Genomic DNA, 13136 nt, shown 5'->3' with positions numbered 1-13136 from the left:
GAACATACCTTACATTGTGAATAAGAAGTTCACAATAATCAAACATTTTAAATTTGACCGTACAAATACCATGAACCTTGCATGTTTTATTATCGCCAAGGTGAACTACTCCATCTTGCACCATCTTTAAAGTTTCAAAGTATTCTATTATTGGACACATGTGATAAGAGCAACCTGAGTCAATGACCTAACTATCTTGAGTTTCCAAACTCGATACTACTAGTGCTTCGGCATCCTCATAACTTTCCTCACCCAAGGCAACTGCAGCTTGAACAAAATCTCCATTGAACTTTCTCTCAGGACAATTGCTTGTTGTTGTTGTTCTCTATTACTGTTGTTCTTCTAGTTGTTGTTCTTTTTGTTCTTGTTGTTGCAGTTGTTCTCCATTATTGTTGTTCTTGTTATTGTTGTTGTGCTTCATTACTGTTGTTATTGTTCTTCATTACTGTTGTTCTTGTTGTTGAGAAGCTTTATTTTATGAATCGTAGTTAGGCCTCTTCGTTGTGTTCATTTCTTATTCAAATTTTGTGACAATAACTTTGGATTGTCATTTCACAAATATATGTTATCAATGTAAATAATAGAAATAAATACATACATGCATACATATATATATATATATATATATATATATATATATATATATATATATATATATGGGTTAAATATACAAAGCCCCCCTGTAATATTAGCGAGATTTGATTTTAGCCCCTGTAAAAAAAAAATTTATTCCCCCCTCGTAATACTCAGATTCCGTCAATTTGACCCCGTGCGCACTATTTCAGCTCAGATTCTATTTTTTTAGTGACATGGACTTCCAGGTGGACTTTTATTTCATTTTTTAATTATTAATTAAATTCCACGTGGAAATTTTTTTAGTTTTTTTATATATACAATATTTATTATATTTTATTACTTTTTGTAAAATTATTTTCATTAATAATTTTTTTAGTATATTTTTTCCTTTTTTTATATATATTAAATTTTTATTACTTTTTCTTAAATTATTTTAATTAATATTTTTTATAAGTATTTATTTATCTATAAATCAATTACTAAAATATATTTTGGAACTTTAAGTCCATTAACATTCCACAAAGCCCAATATGTATTGTTTGAACAATAATGTATAAAAGAGGTTTATAAACTCTTTCTTTTGGTAAAATATTTTCGATGTGGGACTCTACAAGTACAACCATATAATAAACTTGCAGAATATTTTCAAAAGATCCTCAATCTGTGTTCAATATTGATTTGATTGATTGCATCAACAAGAGCTGAGCCAAAGAGCACCATAACCTTGTCTGATACTCCAAAGGCAATATTTTTTCTAGACACAACAACAATCTGCAGAAGATTCAAGAAGGCCAACGCAACATGAGCGTACATGAGAATTCTTCGCAGCGTCATATGCTTTAGGTGACTGTTATAAATGAATGTTCCAAGCATGAGTCCTAACCACCCAACAACTCGTGATGTCCCTAAGAAAGATTCTTCAAGCTTTAGAACCTCGGTTTCATAGTAGAATGAGACTGTTGAAAGATTGAGAATAGTAATGTGGGCAAGGAAAAACCAACACAACAAAGACCATACTGCAAGTAGTTTCCTCTGGTAATTCCCATATTGCAATATAAAGACCAGCACAACAAAGATCAACATAGGTTGTTGTGTGCAAGCAATGTTGTTTCTCATGAAAAATACAAAACCAGGATGGAGAGTTTGACGTCAAAATCTGGATGGAGTTGAACAAGTAGCTTGTGATTGAATCTTCTAACAAAATCACAATTACTTATCTCTTAAATGTGCTCCTCTCTCTACATAGATTTGAAACACCACATTGTGAGACAAGAGTAATGCATACGTTGGTGTTATCTTCGGTTTAGCATGTCACAGGCATAAAAAAACTTGTACGCTCCACCTTTAAAGTTTTAAAGCTATTGAGAAGGCTTCCAATAAGAGTCAAAATAATGATGGAGTTAAGGTGGAAGTTAAAGTGGAAGGTATGTTTTATGAGTATTGAATGAAAGTTATTGCCCCTTCATTTTTTGCTGAATGTAAAAATCTGTGAGTTTGAGATAATATTTTGATCACAGTTTGGAAAATATACCAGATATGAGGTTTACTAATATTGCTTATGGAGTTTAATCCTAAACAAACTATGGGATAGCAAAAGCTTATAGAGCTCACAGTTCTGCATGGCACATGTTTGTAGTGATAGCTGATAATCTTTAGAAAAATTTTCTATGCATGATGAAAAAAGAGTCACATATGTAGTTTATTGTTCTAAGAAAGTGTTGTATATTATTCAATAAAAATGATGAAAACTTATGAATTGAAAAGAGTTTGCAGAAGTGATAGAAACTTAGTCCCACATCGGTTGTAATAGATACATAATAAGTGTATATAAACCAATAAAGCATATGATAATCAAAATTAAAAACAGTGAGTGAGCAAGTGTGCTGCTTATTGGGCCGAATCTTGAATGGCTAAGGCCCAACCTTAATATTTTGACCCAACCTTAATATTTTGATAATTTAAAAAATAAATTCTAAAAATTTATTATAAATGAAAACTTATTATTAATAAAAATACAAAAACGTAAAAATAATTGACATAAAAAAAAGAATTAAAAGATATAAATTACTAAAGAAAATTAAAAAAGTATAAAATTTCATGTGGAATTAAAAAAATAATTAAAAAATAATAAATGCCACGTGGATTGCCACATTGACAAATTGAAGGAATCTTTGGTGAAATCTAGCACTCGGGGGGCTTGACTGATGGAATCTGAGCATTACGAGGGTGTTTTTACAAAAAAACTTTACCAGGGGCTTAAATCAAATATCGCCAACATTACAGCGGGGATTTGTATATTTAACCCTATATATATATATATATATATATATATATATATATATATATATATATATATATATATATATATATATATATATATATATATATATATATATATATATATATATATATATATATATATATATATATATATATATATATATATATATATATATATATATATATATACTTATTCAAGTAACATATTACTATTGTTTATACTCAAATTCTATTGATTAAGATATTTTTGTAAATGATACCTAAGCAAAAATAATATTTGTATACGGGGAAAAATCTATTATTGATCTAAATATTTTTATATACCAAAAATTATATTTATGATCCAAAAAGAATTTATTCAAAAAAAAATATACGGGAAAAAAACTATTATTAATCTAAATATTTTTACGTAAACGATACCTGAATATAAATAATATTTGTATATGGGTAAATTCTATTGAAGATCTAAATATTTTTTATATTTGAAAAATAGTATTTATGATCTAAAAAAAATTTATTCAAAAAAGGTATACGGGAAAAAAACTATTATTGATTTAAATATTTTTATATACGAAAATTTACAATAGATTCAGATATTTTTGTAAATGATACCTAAACATAAATAATACTTGTACATGAAAAAAACTCTATTAATAATCTAAATATTTTTATATATGAAAAATAATATTAGTGATTCAAAAAATTTTAATTCAAAAATAGTATACGTGAAAAAATTTATTATTAATTTAAATAATTGGCTTAATTGCAATGTTGGTCCCCCATTATCCATTTTTTTGGATTTTGGTCCTTCTATTTTAAAATCCGGAATTTTAGTCCCTATATTTTAGTTTTTTGAGGATTTGGTCCCCCTGCAGATTCAAATAATTTTAAATGAAATGACGCACTTATTGATGATGTGTCAGTGCTAGTTCAGCATTGATTCTTTCAAAAAAAACTATTTTTATTTAAGATTTATGTTGAACATGTCATCAATGTGAGTTCCATTTTATTAAAAATTGTCTTCGAATTTGCGGAGGGACCAAAATCCTCAAAAAAACTAAAACAAATGGACTAAAATTCCAGATTTTAAAATATGAGGACCAAAATTTAAAAAAATTGAATAATAGGAGGATCAAAATTACAATTAAGCCTAAATATTTTTATATAATTCATTTGAAAGTTTTGTTATTTACTTGTAAGTTGCTTTCTAATTGCATTTCTACAAAAGACAACTTGTGTCGCTATGAGATTTTGCCTCAAAATATTCACTTATGCGTCAAAAACAGAATTTCTTTACCCACCTCCCTATTTTCTTGGTCACCTCTGGTGAAAAATCCAAAATACCCTTACTTCGGAAATGCAGTTCCGAAACGCTTTTTTTTTCAAAATTTGTCTTTTTTCGAGAATGCACTTCCGAAACACACGAAGAAAAGTGTTTTCGGATATGCATTTTCGAAAACACCTTTTTTTTTGGAGAGGGGTGTCTTCGGAGATGCATATCCGAAATATTTCAAGACCAAATTGGCCTTGGAATGTTTCGGATATACACTTCCGAAAGAATTCAATAATTATTAAAAAATTAAAATCAAGGTGAATCAATACAATTAATAGGTATAAAATCAAGGTGAATCAATAAAATGAAGGTGAATCAATAAAATCAAGGTGAATCAAAATTTCCTAAATAATTTTAAAGTTAAAAATCATTTTACAAACTTATATAAATCAAAAACATTTTAATTTCATAAATAAATTTTGAATTATATAGAATTAAATATAAAATTTATTCATTAAATAAAATTAAGACAAAATCTTTTTTTAATTTTTTTAAACTAAATAAAAAATTATAATTTATTTTTAATTATGAATCAGAATAGAAATATATAAATATATAATAATAATTGTTAATTTTATAAGTGAAATATATAAATATATAATATATAAATATATAATAATTATTATATAAATATATAAATATATAATAATTATTATAAATTAAAACACTCATTTTTTAATTTTTATAATTATTATATAAATATATAAATATATTTATAATTAATATATAATAATTATTATATAAATATATAATAATTTTTATAAATATATAATAATTATTATAATTATTATATAAATATATAAATATATAAATTAAAACACTCATTTTTTTATTTTTTTTTGTAAATACATAATAATTATTATAAATATATAAATAAAAAATTATAACTCCTTTTGTAAGTGAAATCATTTTAATTTTTTTAATTAAAATTATTTTAAATTTTAAAATATGAATCAGAATAGAAATATATAATAATTATTATTCATAACTCATAAATTATATCAAAATATATAATTATTATTCATTACTCATAAATTATATCAAATTTATGATATATGAATTAATTAATATCCTAAAATTAATTTTTGAGATTTTTAGATTTTTTTTTTCGGAGATGCATCTCCGAATTATTCAAAATCTCAATTTTTAGGATTTTTTCGGAAATGCACTTTCGAAGTCTGGAAAAATTTAGAAAAAAAAATATTTCAGAAATGCATTTCCGAAGCAGAGGGGTAAAGTGGGGTTTTCGCTGGGGGTGACCCCATAGGGAGGTGGGTAAAGAAAAAACCGTCAAAAAATATGGTGTAGAAGATTTTTCAATTTTTTTTTTATGGAACCATGTTTCCTAATGTGTGGGTTGAGGTTTTAAAATAAATATGTTTTTCTTCCTCTCTTTCACATGATGTGATTCCTTACAATTTTGTGGGTTACAAGTAGAGTTGTTAAATGGGTCGGTCCGGCCCAACCCGCTTCGATCCGGTAGGCCAATGTGTTTAAATAGGTTGGCTCGGCTGGGTCCAATTGCTTAATGGACCACATAAAATGAGCCCGACCCATTTTTCAAATTCCCGTGCGGTCCGATGGGCCAGCCCGGCCCATTCAATATTATAGTTTTAATTTTATAAAAAGAATGTAATGGATAAATGCAACACAACATAAATAGAGAGTCATCATAAACGTATATAAGTGATGTTCAAAATATTTATCCATATAAATATATATATATATATATATATATATATATATATATATATATATATATATATATATATATATATAACTTAATATTATCACTAATACTTATCAAATTTTCTCTCCATCTCACACTCATTCCCTTGATCATATCATCTTGAAAATATTTCATCATCTTTAACTTTTCTCTATCACTTGAAAACACATTTATGAAATCATATCTTATCTCAATTTTTTTCCCCAAAATTTACCAGAATCTTTTTTTAATGGGCCAGCCCGAAACCCGCTTGGCCCGGTGTCATACCCCAAAATTTGCCCACACTTTTCTCCTATTCAAATTCAAATCAATACACAAGGCTCCTAGACACCCTCTCCTATACAAGGCTCTAAAACTAGGGTTTGGCTCATTCAAAGGAAAATCAGTGAATCAATGGCTCCAAGATATCTCATATGGCTCAATACATCTCACAAGTATCAAGGCTCATTTCAAAGAATTGGTCACTCAATTGTTCAGAAGGTCAACAGTCGACTAGGTTAACCTAAAAGTCAACTGTGGTCAAAGTAAAGTCAAAACTCCTGATTTTTTGTCAAGATCCTCATATTAAAGCATCATTCACCATTTGATCAAGAATTGATCATGGTTCATCAAGGAAAGGTCCAAAAATCCAATTACTTCCAAATGGGCCCATATTCTTTTTATCTAATCTTCATATTGAGCCCATGCACGACCCAAAGGACATATTTCCCTATTTTATATTATTTTTGTTAATTATTCTATGATTTTTACTCATCTAAATCATAAATAAATTTCATAAAATAGTAAGATAAATAGGAAATATTATTTGCTTTGATTTTAAATCAATCAAATATATTCTTTAAATTGGCCAAGTGATGATTGGAATGAGAGAATCAATTATTGAACAAAATTAGAGAAATTTGGAATCAATTTTCAAACAAATTTCCAATCAATTTTTCTCATGGCAAATTAGAGATTCACTCAAGATTTTCTCTATTTTTATCAACCCTAAAGCACTCTCCTATAAGAGGACAAACACTGCAGATACAAGGGGGGAATTTTTCGCAAGGTTTTGCAGCCAAAAGCATCAAGAATAAAGCTTGTTGTTCTTCATAAAAACTCACTTCGGTTTCAAAGATTAGGGTGGATTCAACGAGTTTCAAGCATTGATATGTGTTCCTGAGGCGATTCAGAAGCTTCCCCAATCCTTCTCAGAAGCCACACGCATCCAGAACCATCACTATCGCACTCACGGTTTGCAATTTCTTGATTAACTCGATTCCATCCATTCAAGCGTTTTAAACATGATTTGATTATGCAATTTCTCTTGTATTGGTGTTTAGAACATTCATGTATGATTTAATTTGAGTTTCGCTGCGAATTGAGGATGTTTCCATGGCTAGGGTTCCGAATACGTGATTTGGGGCTATGCAATTAGGGACGAAATTGACCGAAATTAGTGGTGCTATTGTGTTCAGGGAATAGCGTTTAGTGGTTCTGGGTAAGTTATCGGAAATTATTTGGGTCGTACAAAGAATTTGACTATTGCAGGGATGTAGTGACGCTCAAGAAACCGTGGCCATAAGTTATACCCACAGTGCAATCCGTAGGTAAAACTCTGGTAAAAAATAAGTCAAAGGTTGAAGACAAGGTCTGGGCGCGTTCTAGTTTTTTAAAAAATTCATTAACGTCATTTGTTGGTTTATTCTAATCAAGGTTAAGTTTAGTATCAGCAAATGCCATGTGCTTCAATGGTAAAAGGCGTGCATGGTGCCCAATCGTAGGGTCCCGAGATCGATCCTCGATGGGGCAAGTTTTTTGCTTTATTTTCTATGTTAAGTCTCACTTACAGATCATGTGCACCTATTCCCACGCGTCTCTATGGTGCACCTTCAAGTCATCACCATCAGATCTTCACGCAGTAAGATCAAACGCCCAAGGAATGATGGCACACCATAGGCACTCATCAGTGTGCCACACATGATCATTCAGCTAAGTTCTAATTTTTCTCTCCTTTTAATAATTAATTACTTTGTATATGTTTGTTTTTTTAAAACTATTTTCTAAACATTTTTAATTTCTATTTGATTTCCTTTTATTTCTTTCTTTTCAAAAGTATATATATAATCAAAAATACTTTTATTATTAATATTGTTATTTGATTTCAATTAATTTAAAATATTTAATTAATTACAAATACTTTTATTAATTGGTTAATTACATATTAGGCTAGGTTATTTAATCAGAACTTTATTGTTCACTGATTTAATTAATTAGGTAGAATACCCATAATTAATCAAATTAGTTGTTTATCCCGTTAATTTTATTGTGTTCGTACCCTAAGTCAGGGTTCACGAAGAATTAGCCGTACACTGAAAAAATATTTCTTTGTGTATTCTTTTCAGGGCTGACTCTTCAAGTACCTTCCGACTACGCGCCACGCCCATTACGAAGCTAAGTCCTGGTTTTACACTTATTTAAATATTTGTTATTTTACCCATTTTTTAGGGTTTACCTTTAAATATAATGGACTCCGCATACACTCAATTCTTTTCCTGTTTGCCTTTGCCCTGCAAATTTTTTCAGGTTTACTCCCGAATTCCCGACCGCCAACCACGTCAGATCAAATGCAAAGCTAAGTGCCCTTTTATCTATCCGTTTTTTTAATTTCTTTATCTTCCTATTTCAGGGTTAATTTCGTTTGCCTCCGAACCGATAATGCACTCACCTTTCTTTGTTTATTCTTTCTTTTCCAGTCTTCAGGGTTTGTCAATTGCCAAAGCTACGAGTATCGGTAACCCTAAACCCTAACTCTAATATTTTCTGTTTTAATTTTTAATTATATCCCGCTGGTTTCAATTCCCCTCTCCTCAGCTGGTTGCAATTTCCCTTCCCCATATTGCTTTAATTATACTGTTTATATTACTGCGTGGTTAGTAATCCTAGGGAGTGCGAATCTTGAACTGAATTAGAATGACTTAAATACAAGATAAAATTTCTGAATTAATCACGTGATTATTGCACCCACGCACACTTTTTGGGTAACCTCTCTGTTGCCTTGTTGCCTGTTGCCTTGTTGCCTTGTTGCCTTGTTGCCTTGTGTTTTTTGCAGAATAGCCATGTCCCTCGAATACGAGGATACCTCAGCCATGTTGCCTCTATAAATAAAGGTCATATGACCCTAATGATGCTGCCTTCGATACGCTAATATGACCTCGACCCTCGGAAGTTGCCTACGAAAGGCTGAGGTATCTTCTGGTTGCCTACGAAAAAGGCTATTCTGATCCTTCCCTTTAGACTACCTGCCTCTCTATGGCATGGGACAGTTTTAAGGCAAACGATAACTCGACGACCCTTCAACCTCCAAATGAAAGGCTTCCTGCCCTCTTATGGCAATGACAGACCCTTTCACCCTGAAAGGCTAAAAGAACATTTTTCATCTAACCAGGTAATTTGCCCTTAATTGCATGCTCTGGTTTAAAATCTTTTTCTACCCTTTTCTCAAAAACTTTCAAAAGGCTACGCTTATTTACAAGCTAAAGTCCTATTTCATTTCTACGCTTTTCTTCTTCTTCTACATTTCTTTAAAAACGAGCAAAGCAATTAAGAGCCCATGGATAACCATGGATGCAAAGGGTGCCTTACACCTTCCCTTTGTATAACTTACCCCCCGAACTCAAAATCTTTTCCAAAGGTATTTTTCTGTTCTTTTAGCCTTTCCTAAAAATTGGATAAAATAAAAGTCGGTGGCGACTCATGCTATCCGCAACATTTCGAATAAAAAAGTCAGTTCACCGTATTACAGTACTGGCGACTCTGCTGGGGATAAAATTTGATAAAAGAGGGGTTACCTTAAAAGTTTAGGAATCACTTAATTGTTTTCCATTGTTTGCTTGGCTTGTTTTATTTTTCAGGGCTGTTTTGGGAAAATTGAAGGACGAATCCTATTCCCGGATTCAAGAACACTTAAGATTAGGAGCGGCATAGTCATGGAGACCCCCTTGTGCATGCTTGGGGTTGGTCAAAATGAAGTTCGCGCTTGAGTTAGGCCTCCACTGGTTATTGTGTACCTCTTTTGCATGAGAGAGGTTTACGCATGTATCTTTGGGTGCGTCGGAGCTCAAGGACCTTTAGTTACCTTTAACCCATCCTGACTTTTAGGAACGTAGTGGGAGGGCTATTCTTGGTGCATGCCAAGTTATGGTCGCTACCCGATACTACAGCTCAGATAGGTTTCTTCCTAAAGTATCATTGCGTGGTATGCATGTACCATGTTCGAGGGTGCTTTAGAGGGGGCTGACAATTTTGAGTCACTTGGTAGAACCCGTTGCTGAAATCTCCTTATCCATAGAAATACCCTTGGCAAGGACACCTGATCAGACTCCATGCAAGCCTTAAGCCAAAAATTGTGTGACTTGTGTGACTTGTTTGTGTTTGCTACTAACCTTCGTTTCCTTGCAGGTTTTGTTAAAAGGACTTGTTCGTCCTTACTATCTCACGCTGTGCCTAATGAACTGCATTCGCATAACATTCATGACATCATGACATCATAAGCATGACATGATCTAACTAACCCTTTCAAGGATCTTAGGGATTTAGGGCGCACAATTTCAGGTACTCTTATCAAGGACTGAATCCCTAACCAAGGGGCAAGAGGATTTATTTTCCTCTGGCCATGTACCTTCCAATTCAGAGACTCAGTACCTGATCAAGAGGCAAGAGGATTTATTTTCCTCTGGCCACGTACCTTCCAGTTCAGAAATATCCCGAATCAGAGGCGATGACCCACTCGATATGGTGAGCTTGGTTCTCAAAGAAAGACGTTCAAAGACAAAATTCAGAATTCTTCAAACGAAGATGCGACCAAATCATTTCTAATGTTGCTAACTAAATTCCCAAAGATCCTTGAAAACATTGCATTTGCATTCATAACATCGCATAACTGGTTTCTTACAATGAGTCTCTCATCAGTCCTCGCTGTTTATTTCAGCATCATGAATCTCGAACAATCAGTTAAGGATCTCCAAGCTCAAAATGCTGAATTCCAAGCCTTGATTCTGAATTTGTCCAAGGGGCAAGATGAGCTGAAATCCCTCCTGACTAAGAAGGAAAAGAAGACCAAGAAACCTAAAGGTGTTCTTAATCTGGGAAGAAGGTTCAAAGGCCCTCTCAAAAAGGTTGAAGAAGCTGAAACTCCCAAAGAGGGTAAGAAGACTGTGGTGAAAAAGCTTAGACCGATCTTGCAACTCAGGGATGCCGAAGCCTCTGAAGACAGTGATGAGGATGAGCAAGATGATGATGCTAGTATCAAAACTGATGCGAAAAGTAACCATGATTCTGCCGAACAGTCTGAAGAAGAAGAGGACTATTACCATGAGAACGAATATCCCGATGACAAATACAAGATGTTAGAAGAGCGACTGGGGAGCGTGGAAATTCAGAAGGTACCTGGGCTGGATTTTGAAGAGCTTGGACTCGTTCCTGGGGTCGTTATTCCTCCAAAATTCAAAACTCCCGCCTTTGCTAAGTATGATGGAGTCTCTTGTCCTAAACTGCACTTGAGGTCTTATGTAAGGAAGATTCAACCTCATACTGCTAATAAGAAGCTCTGGATCCATTTCTTTCAAGAAAGCCTATCTGGAACTCAACTCGAATGGTACTATCAACTGGAGGGTACTAGCATCCGTACTTGGGAAGATTTGGTTGTTGCTTTCTACAAGCAATACCAATATAATTCCGATCTCGCACCAACTCGCATGCAACTACAAAGCATGTCTATGGGCTCTAATGAAAGTTTCAAGGAGTATGCTCAGAAATGGAGAGATCTAGCTGGAAGAGTCAAACCCTCCCTAGCTGACAGAGAATTGGTCGATATATTTATGAGTACACTGACTGGTCCTTTCTATAGTCATTTGCTGGGAAGTTCATCATCTGGATTTACTGAACTCATACTGATTGGGGAACGTGTTGAGAGTGGCATTCGAAGTGGTAAGATTCAAGTGGCTACATCCTCAGGTACTACAAAGAAGCATTTCAATGGGAGGTCAGATTCCAATGTTGTGTATGGGCAGAAAAGGATAAGCCATGATCCATCTATTGGGGCAGTTCTGAGCTCCACACCGGCGCCTCAACAAGGTCGTCAAAACAAACAAGATACACCCAGACGTCAATTCACAAAGATCAATATGTCGCTAGCTCAAGCTTTACAACACCTGCTAAAGGCAAATTTGATCACTCTGAGGGATCCTCCTAAGAACCCTAACACCTCTGCTCCCAGTTACAAGCCTAATGCGAGGTGCGCATATCATTCTAACAGTCCTGGACATGACACAGAAAATTGTTGGCCATTGAAGAATAAGATCCAAGATATGATCGATGCTGGTGAAATTGAGTTCGACCTTCCTGCAACTCCTAATGTGATCACTGCTCCCATGCCTAATCATAACAAGATTGCTAATGCTGTGGATGGCTAGAAAGATAGACTTTTAGATCTTAGATTTACTTTCATTTGCAATTTCTTTCCTGTTTGTTTAAACATTTGACTTATGATAGACATTATTTGCTTTAATAATCATCATCAATGCATTGCATATGTTCGTCTTGAATAAATTATTTCGCTATCACTTATTTTAAATTACGTCTTTACTTTGCATATGTTTTGTGAGATTCAACTCCTGCTAAGCTGTAAGCCTTTTAAGGGAGGATGACGAAAACGATACCGCAACCTCATACAGTATGCTTTTGAACGGACTATGTTGATGATGTACAAGCATTGTTTCAATTCCTAAATAGTGGATATATAAGGATGTTAATCCCTCGTCAACCCCGTTTGAGCCGAAGAAGTAGAAGTTTCTTTCTCACACAAATTAAACCCTTAATCATAACCTGGGGCAGGGTAGTTACTCAGTTAACTCGATTGTACTAGCTGTTGTTTACACAAATAATGATGGGTTCCCGCAACCATTAAGTCAGACAGTCAATGTCCAAAAAAAAAGGAAAGAAAAGAAAAGAGGTTAAGTGAAAACCTATGAAGGAGACTTATCAAAAATAAAAAACATCCCGCTGACTGTAATCTCAAAATAAACAGTTCAGGCAAAAGTTAGGGATAACAAAGTCAAAAAGGAGGTTGCTAAAAACCCTCGACAAAAGAAAACATTTCAAAAGAGGTCACTACAAATCCTCGACAAAAAAGAAAGTATTACAACAAAGGATGACTGCCTGTCCAAATAAACTTCCAGT

Source organism: Vicia villosa, linkage group LG2 (genome assembly GCF_029867415.1).
Source record: "Vicia villosa cultivar HV-30 ecotype Madison, WI linkage group LG2, Vvil1.0, whole genome shotgun sequence".
In the NCBI taxonomy this organism is placed as follows: Eukaryota; Viridiplantae; Streptophyta; class Magnoliopsida; order Fabales; family Fabaceae; genus Vicia; species Vicia villosa.
Note: the sequence above shows the minus strand (reverse complement) of the source record.